Raw genomic sequence first — 12,963 nt, forward strand, 5'->3', positions numbered from 1 at the left:
ACTTTTCTGAAGTTTGCTGTGCTTTCGTTCAGATAGCGGCTCATTAAGAAGCTTCTAATGCATGTGATTGTTTCAAAGTTAGCCATCTAAATTTTTAATCATGTGTGGGTGCAAGATAGTCATAGGGTTGTACCCAAACACCGCAAAGCCTTTATATTCTAAAGAGTCATGTCAATATAATATTTTCCTGAATAATCAGCAGGTAGGCTTAGGGAGGAGGGGACTTCAAACAGCTCGGCTCTTTGATGGAGGGGTGGACAGGCTTCTGAAGTTGCCTTTTGAAAGAGAAATAAGTCTGAGCATTTTGAAATCTGGATTCCTTTCTATTTTGAGGGAGTGAGGCTGCCGCTCTCTTTTCTCCTCTCTTTTCCTTTCTTTCAGCAGAGACAGAACTCCTATTAATAATGGAGAGGAAAATGGGTCTTCATGGGGAGCCCAGCCTCTCCACCGGGACCTCTGGGACAAGGAGCACACTCATTTATTCAGCATACTTGGGTTGAATTTCTTCCAGTACTAACCACAGATCAGTTGTTGTTGTTCCCTCCTCTTTGGGGACAGTCTGTTTTTCTTTCTCAAGAGCTTACTATTTGATTGGGAGCGTGGAAGGGCATGGGAGCTGGCTACACGCAGTTCTGGAGCTCTCATGCGGTCCCCGCAGCTCCTTCCTGCTGGTGGGCGTGGGAGTTGTACTTACTACGGGCAAAAGATGAAGGAGAGAGGGGGCTTGGAGAGACCTCGATGTAACCATCCTGCAGAAGACAAGGCACAGCTCACCTGGATTGGAAGGATCTTGGGAGGCTGTGAGATCCACCCCTCGGCCTTGAGATAGTTTTTAATCCAGTCTGCATTTATCGAGCGTTTACTCTGTGCCGGTCTCTGTTCTAAGTGCTTTACTTGGATTAGCACATTTAATTGTCACAACAACCCCGTGTGGCAGGTCCTTTTATCATCCTCATTCTACAGGTGAAGGAGCTGAGGCACGGCCCTAGTGAGTGGCAGAGCCAGGATTTGAAACTGGGCCCTCAGGTTCCAGAGCCCACGCCATAAGCATGTTCTTTGTAGCACTATTTATAAGAGTGAAAATTTTGAAATGACCAGATATCCAAAAAATAGAATATCGTTTAAATGATTTATAGCTGATCCACACCAAAGAACGCTCTATCTTAAACATGTTACGGCTGTTACACATGACGTGTGAAACAATAATTAATGACATAGAACACAATTCATACTATGTAATTAACATAAGAAAGCGACATACAAAGTACTATCTATCTAAAATAAGATTTCGTGTTTTGTTAAATAAAAAGAAACCTTCACAGAGAATGAAGGGTGTGGAGACTGCATTAGCCTGCGTGGGCTGCCATAACAGAATGTTAGGAGACTGGTGGCTTAAACCACAGAGATTTATTTTCTCACAGTTCTGGAAGCTTGGAAGCCCAGGATTAGGGTGCCAGCTGATTAGGTTCCTGGTGAGGACTCTCTTCCTGGCTTGCAGACAGCCACTTTTTCGCTGTGTCCTCATGTGGTCTTTCCTCAGTATGTGAAGAGAGAGAGATAGAGGGATCCTCTTCTAATAAGGCCACCAATCCTATCTGATTAGGATCCCACTCTATGACTTCTATTAACCTTAATTACCTCCTAAAAGCCCCATCTCCAAATATAGTCACATTGGGGCTGCAGCATATGAATGGGGGTTTGGGGGGTGCAGATGCAATTCAGTCCACAGCAGAGACCAAAATGTTAACAGTAATTATATCCAAGTGATGATGATAGAAGTCATTTTTAGATCCTTTATTTTCAAAACTTTTTACAATAAACAATTTATTTGGTGTAATAAGAAAGAAAAAGTGTTTACAAACTTCAGGTCCAAGATGAATTTAATCCATTCTATACAGATGAGTCCTACAGGCCTCCCCTCCAGCCAACCTGCTGGCCCCGTCTCTCTATGTCAGGGGTCATGTTATGGTGACACCCAGCCCGTCTCTCTCCGCCCTGGAGCAGCCTGAGAAGGGCCCAGTTTGAGCGTCTCCCATGCTGCCTCCTGTGCGGGCCCGCGTGTGTGGCTGGCATTGTGGGCCCGGGCAGAACCTGGCAGCAGCTGCGCGGTGGCGGGGACCTTGGTAGACGGCATCCTTTCCGCAGCCGTGTTACTTAGAAGCAGAACCAAAGCATATTAGGTAAGTGGTAACATGAGAAACAAAGCCGAGAGCAAATGTTTGGGGCTTTGTTCTGAAGGACGCCGATGGCTCCACAGCGTGAATGTCTGCGAGGAGAAATTCACCAGACTGGAACAGCCCGAGCTTTGGGGCCAAACCGCGAGGTGTGATTGCCACGCGGGAGGCCCTAGATGGGGAGACCTCACTTACCACTCAGTCTCCACCGCCCTCAAGCAGAGAAGTCGGGGGTAGCGCTACCCTGCCAACCTAACACAGTCATCAGGTCCAAGTCTCTTAAAGGGTTTCTTCCCCAAAGTTTCATTTCTTTCTGCTGTCAGGCCTGCAGACTTGGACTAATTTTCACAAATGAACAGGAAACGCAAAAGCAAACTCTGGTATGTGCCACTCATTGTCACCCTAGTGCAAATCACGACCTAAGTCAGGGGACCTGCATGCCAGCTCTCGTCTGCCGGCAACTGCAGGTGCAACTTCAGGCCATTTGAGTCAACTTTCAAATGGGAATAAAAATTTGTGCCCTGCCTACTTTAAGGGATTATTTTGAATGCGGTGTCTCTCTTGCTCACCACCGTATCCCTTGTGGCTTGTGCAGTGCCTGGCAACAGGATAAATTTGGGGGAAAAGAATCCGTGGTGATTCGGGACTCGGAACTGCTTGGCCTGAGAGATGGCCAAGTCACTGTGTGGGTAGCAGGGCAGGAGCGAACTCTCTCAGCCCAGCCAGGGGTCCTGAAGGGTGGACGAGCATGAGAGCGGAGAAGCACCCGTGAATGCTTAGCGGGGATGTTCGGGGCCAGAAGACCCCTCACATCTTAAACTTTCTAGCAAATGGTGAGTGCTTAACAAATATATTCGGAGTGACTGAATAAAGAAAAATATGAGCTAATATCTCTGAAAGTGGTTTTCAAAGTATAAGGAATCTTACACTTTCTGGCAGAGACTGACTAGCTGCTTACTAACTCTTTTCTCCCTGGGCCCACAGCTAGACAACATTTCCCAGATTCTTTTGTAGGTGCGGCAATGCAGAAGCAATGAGCACCAAGCATGGCCATCCAAACATCTAGGAAGCCAGGTGTTGAACACAGCATAGCCATAAAACGGAAGGAGATTGGGTCCCTGAATCAGAGGAAAGCCTGTCCGCAATTAGGCAAACCTGTTTCAACTTTATGTAGGTGAGTAATAAACATCCATTTTGCTTGAGCCATTGTACATCTTGGGGGTTATTTAGCATCTGGTGATATCTTAAGTAATACACAGTCTCTGGTATAATTCATTTCATTGATCTGGGACACTGCTGGAGACCATGTGATGTTGGGGAGAGAGCCCAGGTGCACAGTTCTGGAGTCTTGTACACAATTCCACAGCAATGGCTGTAACAGAAACAAGCTTCAAGAGAGTTGGAAGCTCATAGAAATGCAGTTCTGACAGTGCCATTTCAAATGGTCCCAATGAGGAAGCAAAGCCAAGTATGCCTGAAGAGATGAGCAGCAAAGGGGATGTTGAGAGAGCGGAGATTTTAAAAGGACACATACAACCAAAGATGGAAAGAAGTTCACAAGGTCTAAGATGCTGAAGTAGCCTAGAATTCAAATAGTGTCCACCAGCTGAGACTTCTGAAAAATACCTAGGATGACCATCTTAGTTAGAACAAGGCTAGCCCCTGAAACCAACACGTCAGTGGCATAACATAGTTAACTCTAGTTTCTCACTCGTGTAAAGTTTGAGGGTGTCCTGATCGGCAGGCAGCCTCCTACATGATCATGCAGGGATCCATGCTCCTTCCGCCTGTGTCTCCATGCTCCGCCAGGGTCTCTGAGCCCTCTGCCGTCAGCTGGTGGAGGTGGGGAAGTGGAGGTGAGGAAGACCACCTACATTCTAAGGTCTTTAGCCCAGAATTGATGTTTGTCACTTCTTTCACGTTCCATTGGAAAGAACTAGTCACACAGCACCATCTTGATGCAAAGAGGGCAGGAAATGCAGTCCCTGGCAAGGCAGCCCTGCTCAGCTACAACCGTGCACTACGCCAGGGAAAGCATAGATCGTTGGTGGACATCCAGCTGTCTCTCCAACCATATAAAGGGCTTTTGTTTTTTTAAGTGATAGTTAAGAAGATGATCAAGAAATGGGTAGACCTGCTTTTTGAGGCTAATGGTACAGTACTTATGATGGGAAAGGCAATGAAGCGCCTCGTCTCCTCTTGCTTCTCTGTCTGGGAAGAGAACAGTCAGACTGAATAGGGTAAAACGGACATTGGTGAAAGGCACTGGAGCCCTGCCTGGAACACTTACTGACTCCAGATGGGTTGAATCTGGCCTGGACGGTTCTACTCCAGAGATCACAAGGGGACTTGTGAAAATGATGCCAAACACGGAGAGCAGTGAAAGTGCCTGAAAAGTAAGATGGCTGAAATGCACTCCCCGTTGTCGTAAAGGAGAAGGTGGAGTGCTGAGGGGTTAGCTGGGGTGCAGTTGTCTGGGTCTCCTAAAAGATCAGGTGAGAAGAAGACTAAGCTAAGTAGGATTAAGATCAGGAATAGAAGTGCTAGGATATCTTTAGTTGTGTAGCATGGGTGAAATGGGATTGTGTCTATGTCAGGTGAGAGACCAGATGGGTTGTTGGATCCTATTTCATGGAGGAGTAATAGGTGAACAATTTCTGAGGCTGAGATGGTGAGTGGGGGGATGGAGTGGAAGGCGAAGAATCCAGTGAGGGTGGTTTTGTATGCTTGCTTGGTGGATTGATCACCAATTCCAGGTTAAGTCCTAAAAAGTCCTAAAAACAATGTTTTAAGGGATGGTTTGTATGCTCTGAGAAAGGTAAATAGTGATGGTTAAGAGAATAGCTGGCCCGGTGGCGCAGTGGATAAGACGCATGTTCCCCTTTGGCAGCCCGGGGTCCGCCATTCGGATGCTAGGTGCAGACCTACGCACAGCTTGGCAAGCCACACTGTGGTAGGCATCCCACATATAAAGTAGAGGGAGATGGGCATGGATGTTAGCTCAGGGCCAGTCTTCCTCAGCAAAAAGAGGAGGATTGGCGGCAGATGTTAGCTCAGGGTTAATCTTCCTAAAAAAAAAAAAAAAGAGTCAGAATAGTTTCCCAAGACCAAGACAGGCCAAGCTAATCTGGATTTCATCTTCCAAAGTCCTCCTAATCTAACAAATGAAGGAGATGCTGCAGTCAACCCTGATAACTGAGTTTTATGTAGCATTCGGCAAAATCTCTCATAAAATCCAAGGGAAACTATATGGCCTAGGAGATGGTGCCATTAGGTGGATTTACAAGTAGTTGACAGATCATACTCAAAGGCTGCTGATAGTAGGGAGTAGGGGCTGCTAAGTCAATGCCTTTGGGAGCGAGACAGGCATCATCCATGAGCAGGAGTGGCCGGTGCTCGATAATAGGGGGTGACGGGGACAGAGACAAAATGGAGAGCTCATGTCTTGTCTAATGACTGCGGTCACTATACACATCCAGTGGGATGTGCAGTCCACAGCCTACACAACCACACACAGCTACTTTGGCCACGCCAGCTGGTTGTTACCATGTTGGATTGCAGACCTTGTGTTGAAACATCTTCAATCTTTCCAGGAGAAGCTAGAAATCCAGACGTTGGCCACTGGTTCAAAGTTAAAAAAAGTAAAATGCTATGCAGGCCAAACAAAACACATCTGCAGGCTGCCTTTGGCAACTGGACCATCAGTGTGTGACCTCCACCCCTCAAAAAATTCCTAGTAGCACAAGGCTGTGTCATTGGTCTGATTCTATTCAACATTTTTATCAATGATTTGGACCAAGCTCTAGAAAGCATGAGGATCAAGTTGGCTGTTGACTCAAAGCCAGAGGGACAGCTGGACGACTGACTTGGGATTCTGAATCACCTCTGCAGACTAGGACAGGGCCCGAACCGCACAAGGAGGAGCTTTTGGATAGACAAATGTAAGATCATGCACTTGGGTCCAAAAAAATCTGCTGTACAAGTACAGAATGGCTTAACAAGAGCACATGTTAAGAATAAAATGCCGTAGAGTTTTAGTTGCGTGCAAATCAAGAGGAGGCAATGGTGTGATGTGGTTGCCAAAAGCAAAGGCAATCTTAGACTGCATCAAAAGAAGCAAATCCTGTACAGCTCAGGCCAACTGCATCTGGAGCTCCACCTTCAGTTCTGGGAAACACTCGAGGAGGAGCGTGAAGAAATTAGAGCCCATTTGGAGGATGCCAACCATGATGGTGAAAGAATTGGAAACTATTCAAATGAAGAATGGCCAAAGATGTTAGGACTACTTTGCTTAGAGAAGCGAAGCCTCAGAGATACATAGATGCTGGGTTCCAACATTTGGGGGGTAGTCATGTGGATGGAGAATTAGACTAGTTCCTTGTGTCTAGACTAATGCCAAGGCAGAAATGGTTCCGGGAGCCAGAATTCAGTTCAACATTCAAACACCTCTCAAATACAGCTCTGGTGAGGTGAAGGACAGCCTAGAAAGGAAATTAGCCCCCACTCCACCCCTAAAGATGGAAATGTGGAAGAAGAAGGTAGGAAACCTCTGGGCAGGATGGAGTAGAGGGAATTTGACCATTAAGTGGCTGGCCATCAGAACAGTGATGGGCACAGCTGAGAGGGAATGCAGACAGAGCCCAGGTGGGATGGAGGGTTTTCCCAGCTACTGCTGAAAATAAACAGCCACACAACACACTTCTGACAAACAGAGCTGACATGGGATAGCATGTCAAAGAGACTTATTGCAGTGGTGGGGGGAGCAATGACAGTAGGGATTTAGGAGAAATCTAAGAATCAGAGTCATCAGAAGCCACAGTCTTAGAAGGATAGATCCTTGTACGTCGTGTTGGTTGAAGATGGTGCATTAGTCCTGCAGGGAGATATGGGGACTGAGTGTTAAGCTGAATTTTTAGTAAGTGTTGTGAAAATGCTGCGTCCCCTTTTGGTGGGTATTGTGCGTCACCAACTGAGTCACAGTTCTAGAGCGAAGGCTCCTTGAATTCTTAGGGCAGAAGATGAACTAGTTCAACCTCTCTGTTAAACAAATTAGGAAACTGACCCTCACTAAGAGGAAGTGACTTGTCTAGAGTCTTATAACTGGTAAATGACAAATCGGAACTTGAATCAGGTCTCCTGACCCAAGCTGTTTCCGTGATTGTCATACTAAGTTGGATCCTCCACAGAAAACTTGACCTCAGAATCCTTTATCCTCAGAATCGCTTCCATTTTGGTGGCTTAAAAAAAATGAAGTCATCTCGGGGCCGGTCCCATGGCCGAGTGGTTAAGTTCACACGCTCTGCTTTGCCGGCCCAGGGTTTTACCGGTTTGGATCCTGGTTGTGGACATGGCACTGCTCATCAAGCCATGCTGAGGTGGCGTCCCACATGGCACAACCAGAAGGACAACTAGAATATTCAGTTATGTACTGGGGGTCTTTGGGGAGAAGAAGGAAAAAGAAAAGATTGGTAACAGATATTAGCTCAGGTGCCAATTAAAAAAAATTAAAGAAAAAGGAAATGGACTGGATAGTAATTATAATGGTCTCCAGACACGGAGCCCTCAAGAGCCTGAGAGATGAGTCTTGACATACTGATTGGTTTCCATTTATTTTCCCCTCAGGTAGGTTGGTTCAGACATTCATATTTCATCATATTCATTCTACGCCATAGATGTCTCTGATCTGTGGTTCCTATGACATCTTCTTGCCAATTGCAGGTCCACTAGGGTCCCTGGGGGGAAACTGGAGCCTTCTCAGTCCATCTGTGGAGGCCAGTTCCCAAATCCCCTTCACATCCCTTCCTCTTCTCTGAAGTCTAGCTGGCATGATGAGGTAGGAGCAGGCTGCCAAGGCCCACCCCCCAGCCTGTGCCTGAACACAGTCCACTAGTACAGACTACCTGAGCTCATCACTGCGCCAATCACATCCCTTGATCTCCTCAGAAACACTGCTGAGCTGCCTACTGAATGAGAAACATAGAGGGGGACATCCTGCCTGGATAGGCTGGCTCCATATGGAGGTACCATCACAGGTCAACAATTCCCCTCAGCCTCCCACCACCAGTGGCCAGAAAGGGTGATGGAGCAATGCCCCACTGGAGATTCCATATGCCACCAGACCAAGATCCACTAAGTAGAACGCTTCTCTTGGAGTCTTGGAGGTTTGGCTGTTCTGCTGAGGCGAGGCTTCCTGGAACAGACCTGAAGTGGCATCTACAGGGTCCTTCTCCTAGCACATCAGCAGAGAACTGCTTCCCTCCACTGCCTTCCCCTTCTGTCTCACTGCTGCTCAGAGCTTTCACACTTTGACAGTTGCGATTTTCTCAACAAGTTCTTAAGAGAAGAACTATGTCCACTCCAAGTTCTGGAATCTATGAAACCTGTTCCTTTTCCAGAACAGGTTCGCTCTGCATTCTGGGTTCTTGGGGATACCAGGCAAGCCTAACCGAAAACACAAAGCATGAGGGATCAACTGTCTTCCAGTGACTGAAGGAAATGTACGTTTCATGGTTGCCGGAGGAGGAAGAGAATCGCTGGAGCTCAGAGCCGTTCCCTACACTCCTGTACATCTAAGCCTTTGCTACTAAGCATTACAAGCACCTCCCAGAGCAAGGAGTGAGATGGCCTCTGGGTGAGGCAGGGAAGCTGAGCAACCACCTGCTCCTCTGTCGCGTCATATCATTTCATACCAGTTATCTTGTGGTGGAAGAAAATGCACCTTCCATTAAGAACAGACTTACTGCAGCCCATGGTCCTGAACCTTCGTTCTACACATCGGGAACAGCCTTGGTTAGCAATGCAGGGATGCCAGCTCTCAGTGAGCAGAGGGTATCTCCAGGCTGAGACCAATCCCCTTTGGCCACACCTTTAAGGTAACCTTTAACTAGAGCTTGAGTGTCATTTCAACTGGGTACATCCACGCCACAGTCATTTTCCTGGGTGCAAGACTTCTCATTTGATTTCTATCCTTAGCACTTGGCCTGGCTCATCACTCTGTGACAGCCAGCCTCCAAGATGGTCCTCAAATATCCTCATCTTCTGGTAATCACAGCCTTGTGCAGTTCCCTCCCACGCCACATAGAGCTGGCCTCATAGGCCTGACCCACTACAGAAATGACAGAAAATGTGGCTACTCAGGCTAGGTCATAAAAAGTATCACCACATTTCCTCTCTCTCTTAAATCTCTCGCTCTAGGGGAAGCCAGACACATTCTATGACTATACTCAAGCAGTCCTATGGAGAGGTACATGGCAAGGAACAGGGGCCTCCTGCCCACGTGTGAGTGACTGAGCCACTTGGAACCAGATCCTCCAGATCCAGTCGAGCCTTCAGGTGAATGTAGCCCCAGCTAACCTCTTGACTGCAACCTCACAAGAGACCCTGATCCAGGACCACCCAGCCAAGCTGCTCCTAAATTCCTGGCCCACAGAAATTATAAGAAATAATAAACATTGATTGCCATTTAAGCTGCTAAATTTTGGGGTAATTTGTTACACAGCAATAAACACCTGGTACATACTCCATAAATGCTTGGTGAATGAATGAGTGAGTGACTAGTGAATGAATAAATCTGGTAATTCCTGTACATGACCCACGTGTCATTGCCACTCGCTTCTGTCAAACAGAGGCAAAATGGCCACATCCTATCGCAAAAATGACTCAATCTCAATCAATGCAGGAGGAAGGAGCTGACAGCCTAACGTGGTTCCCACCCTACCAGAAGAAAATCAGTTCCCACCAAACGCCGTCAGGTAAGATGCTTTAGTCCTCAAAGATCACCCTGCATGCTTGAAACCCGTTCTGTCACACCTCTGCTCCCTGGCACAGCCTCTTTACCCCGGCCTGGAGGTCCTGCCCTATTCCGCCTCCTGATAACTTCCACTCATATCTCAGAAGATGAGAAGACAAAAACAAAAAATTCCCTGAGTGAACATATGGTTCCCTGTGGGTCTTCAGGGACCTGTGGATCCCAGCTCAAGAAACCCAGAACAATGGAACGGGCACATGGTGGAATATTATACAGTCAGTTAAAGGGCTGTTGTAGAAGAGCAATTCATGGCCAGGAAACAGGTTTATAATACACTGTTAATGAAACAAAGCAAAACGGCTTACAAACAGCAAGCACACTTGAGCAAATATGTATTATTTATTATTAGTTATTAATATGTGTTACATAGCTATATGTATAAACATATGAATAATAAAATACATTCCCATGTAACTTACATATAAACAGATGGAGAGAGAGAGAGAAGAGAATATGAATAAAATGCTGATAGTTCTTCTCTTTGGGTGGGGCGTCATGAGTAATTTTTAATTTGATTTTCAATGTTCCATATTATTCAGATTTCTACTTTGAACATGTATGCATTGCTTATAATCAGAAACAAATGAGATTCTTTTTTTCAAAATTTGGAGAAGAGAGGGCACACGTGGCTTGGGGCTGACTTCTCCAGCTTGACGAGAGACCCTACTTGTGGGGACTGGGAGAGCAAAGGGACACCAGCGCCCACAGGTCCTTGGGGATCTCCAGCAGCCACAGGGCAAGGCTGGACCGGGAGCTCCGGCCTGGGCAGGCTCCCACCAGCGTGAGGAGCCGGGAGGGGCCAAGGGCCACCATCTGGGCTGGAAGGTCAGCATCTTTTCCTTGCAACCCAGCAGGAGTGGGATGAAGGCGTTGTTGGGAGAGCAGGAATAAAGAGCAGGGACAAGAAAGTAGGTCGCCAGGAAATCGAGGAAATAAACAAAGGGTTCCTGTGAAGGAGAGGCTCGCTTTGATCCTGGGGTGGGAATGGGAAGGACTGACTCTGGGAAGAATGACCAAGCTTCTGCCACATCCTCAGCCCACTGCAGGCTGACACAGTCAGAGTCTTAGAACAGCCCAGATGGACAGGGGAAAGGGCCCAGGAGTCAACTCATCAGCCTCCTCCCAACTCCCACTTCTCCCTGCGACACACCACAGCTCTGGAGTGGGCCCCAGCTACACCATTCCTACTGCCCGTGGCTGGACACACTCAGCTCTTAGTGGTGCCCCCACCTCACACCCCAGCTTTGCACAGGCCGATATCCTCTGCCCAGATCACTCTTTTCCCTGGGCTTTGCCTGATGAACCACTTTCCTTTAAGAGTTAGTTCTGCTCTCCATTATCCAGAGCAGAATTCTATATGTTTCCTTTGTTCGTTCGTTCCTTCCTTCTTCCCTCCCTCTCTCTCTGTCTCTTTCTTTCTTTTCTTTCTTATTAATTTTTCAAAATTGTGGCAAAATTAGCATAACATAAAATTTACCATCTTAACTGTTTTGTTTTTGGTAAGAAAGAGTGGCCCTGAGCTAACATTGGTTGCCAATCTTCCTCTTTTTGTTTGAGGAAGATTGCTGCTGAGCTAACGTCTGTGCCAATCTTCCTCTATTTTGTTTGTGGGACACCACCACAGCGTGGCTTGATGAGCAGTGTGTAGGTCTATACCTGGAATCGGAACCCACGAACCCGGGCCACCAAAGCAGAGTGCGTGAAGTTAACAACTACGCCACCGGGCCAGCCCCTCCATTTTAACCATTTTTAAGTGTACAATCAGTGGTATTAAGTACATTCACAGTATTTTGCAACCATCACCACAATCTATATCCAAAACTCTTCTCATCTTGGAAAACTGAAATTCTGTCCCCACTAAATGCTGACTCCTCTTTCCCCCTCCCCTCAGCCTCTGGCAACCGACATTCTACTTTCTGTCTCTATGAATCTGACTACTTTAGGGACTTCCTATAAATGGAATCATACTGTGTCTGTCTTTTTGTGTCTGGCTTATTTCACTTAGCACGATGTCTTCAAGGTTCATCCACATCGTGGCATGTGTTAGAATTTCCTTCCTTTTTAAGGCCGAATAACATTCCATTGTATGTATGTACCACATTTTATTTATCCATTCATCCATCCACGGGCATTTGGGTCGCTTCCACCTTTTAGCTATTGTGAATAGTGCTGCTATGAACATAGGTGTACAACTGTGTTACATTTTGACTGCAACAAATCTGACCTTGCAGTTTGCTGACACCCAGCATCCACCGTTAGCTTTATTATTGGCTTTATTAGTTCTGTACTTTCTCCTATTTTTCATACTGGCTGCCTTTCCACAAGAGGCCTTTGGAAACCTCCTTGTCTCTTGTCCAAGAGAAGTTTCAAGAAAGAGTCATTCTTAGACTTGTACCTTGCATCAATCCAAAATATACATCACATTGCGGATGTGATTAAGTTAAGAATCTGGAGATGGGGAGATTCTCCTGCGTTATCTGGTGGGCCCTAAATGCGATCACAGGGTTTTTATAAGAGGGAAGTGGGAGGGTCAGAATCAGACAAAGGGATGTGATGACAGAAGCAGAGGTCCAAGTGGTGTGAGAAAGGGGCCAAGGAATGCAGGTGGTCTCTAGATGCTGGAAGAGATAAGAAAATGGATCCTCCTATAGAACCTTCAGAAGGAGCACAGACCTGCTGACACCTTGATTTTAGGACTTCTGACCTCCAGAACTGTAAGATAACAAATTTGTTTGTTTTAAGCCATTACACTTGTGGTAATTTGTTACACAGCAGCAGGAAACTAATACACTCACTATATGCCAAGCTTGTTCTAAGTACACCATATTTTTTCTTTTAATGTCTCACCACCCCAGGAGATAAGTGGCATCTTTGTTCCTATTAGATAGATAGGAAATGGAAGCAGGGAAGTTAGGCAACTTACCCAAAGTTTCCCGATTATTGTTTTAACCAACCAGAATCTGCTCCTGCTACTTTTGGTAA

This window comes from Equus caballus, chromosome 11, assembly GCF_041296265.1.
Source record: "Equus caballus isolate H_3958 breed thoroughbred chromosome 11, TB-T2T, whole genome shotgun sequence".
NCBI lineage: Eukaryota > Metazoa > Chordata > Mammalia > Perissodactyla > Equidae > Equus > Equus caballus.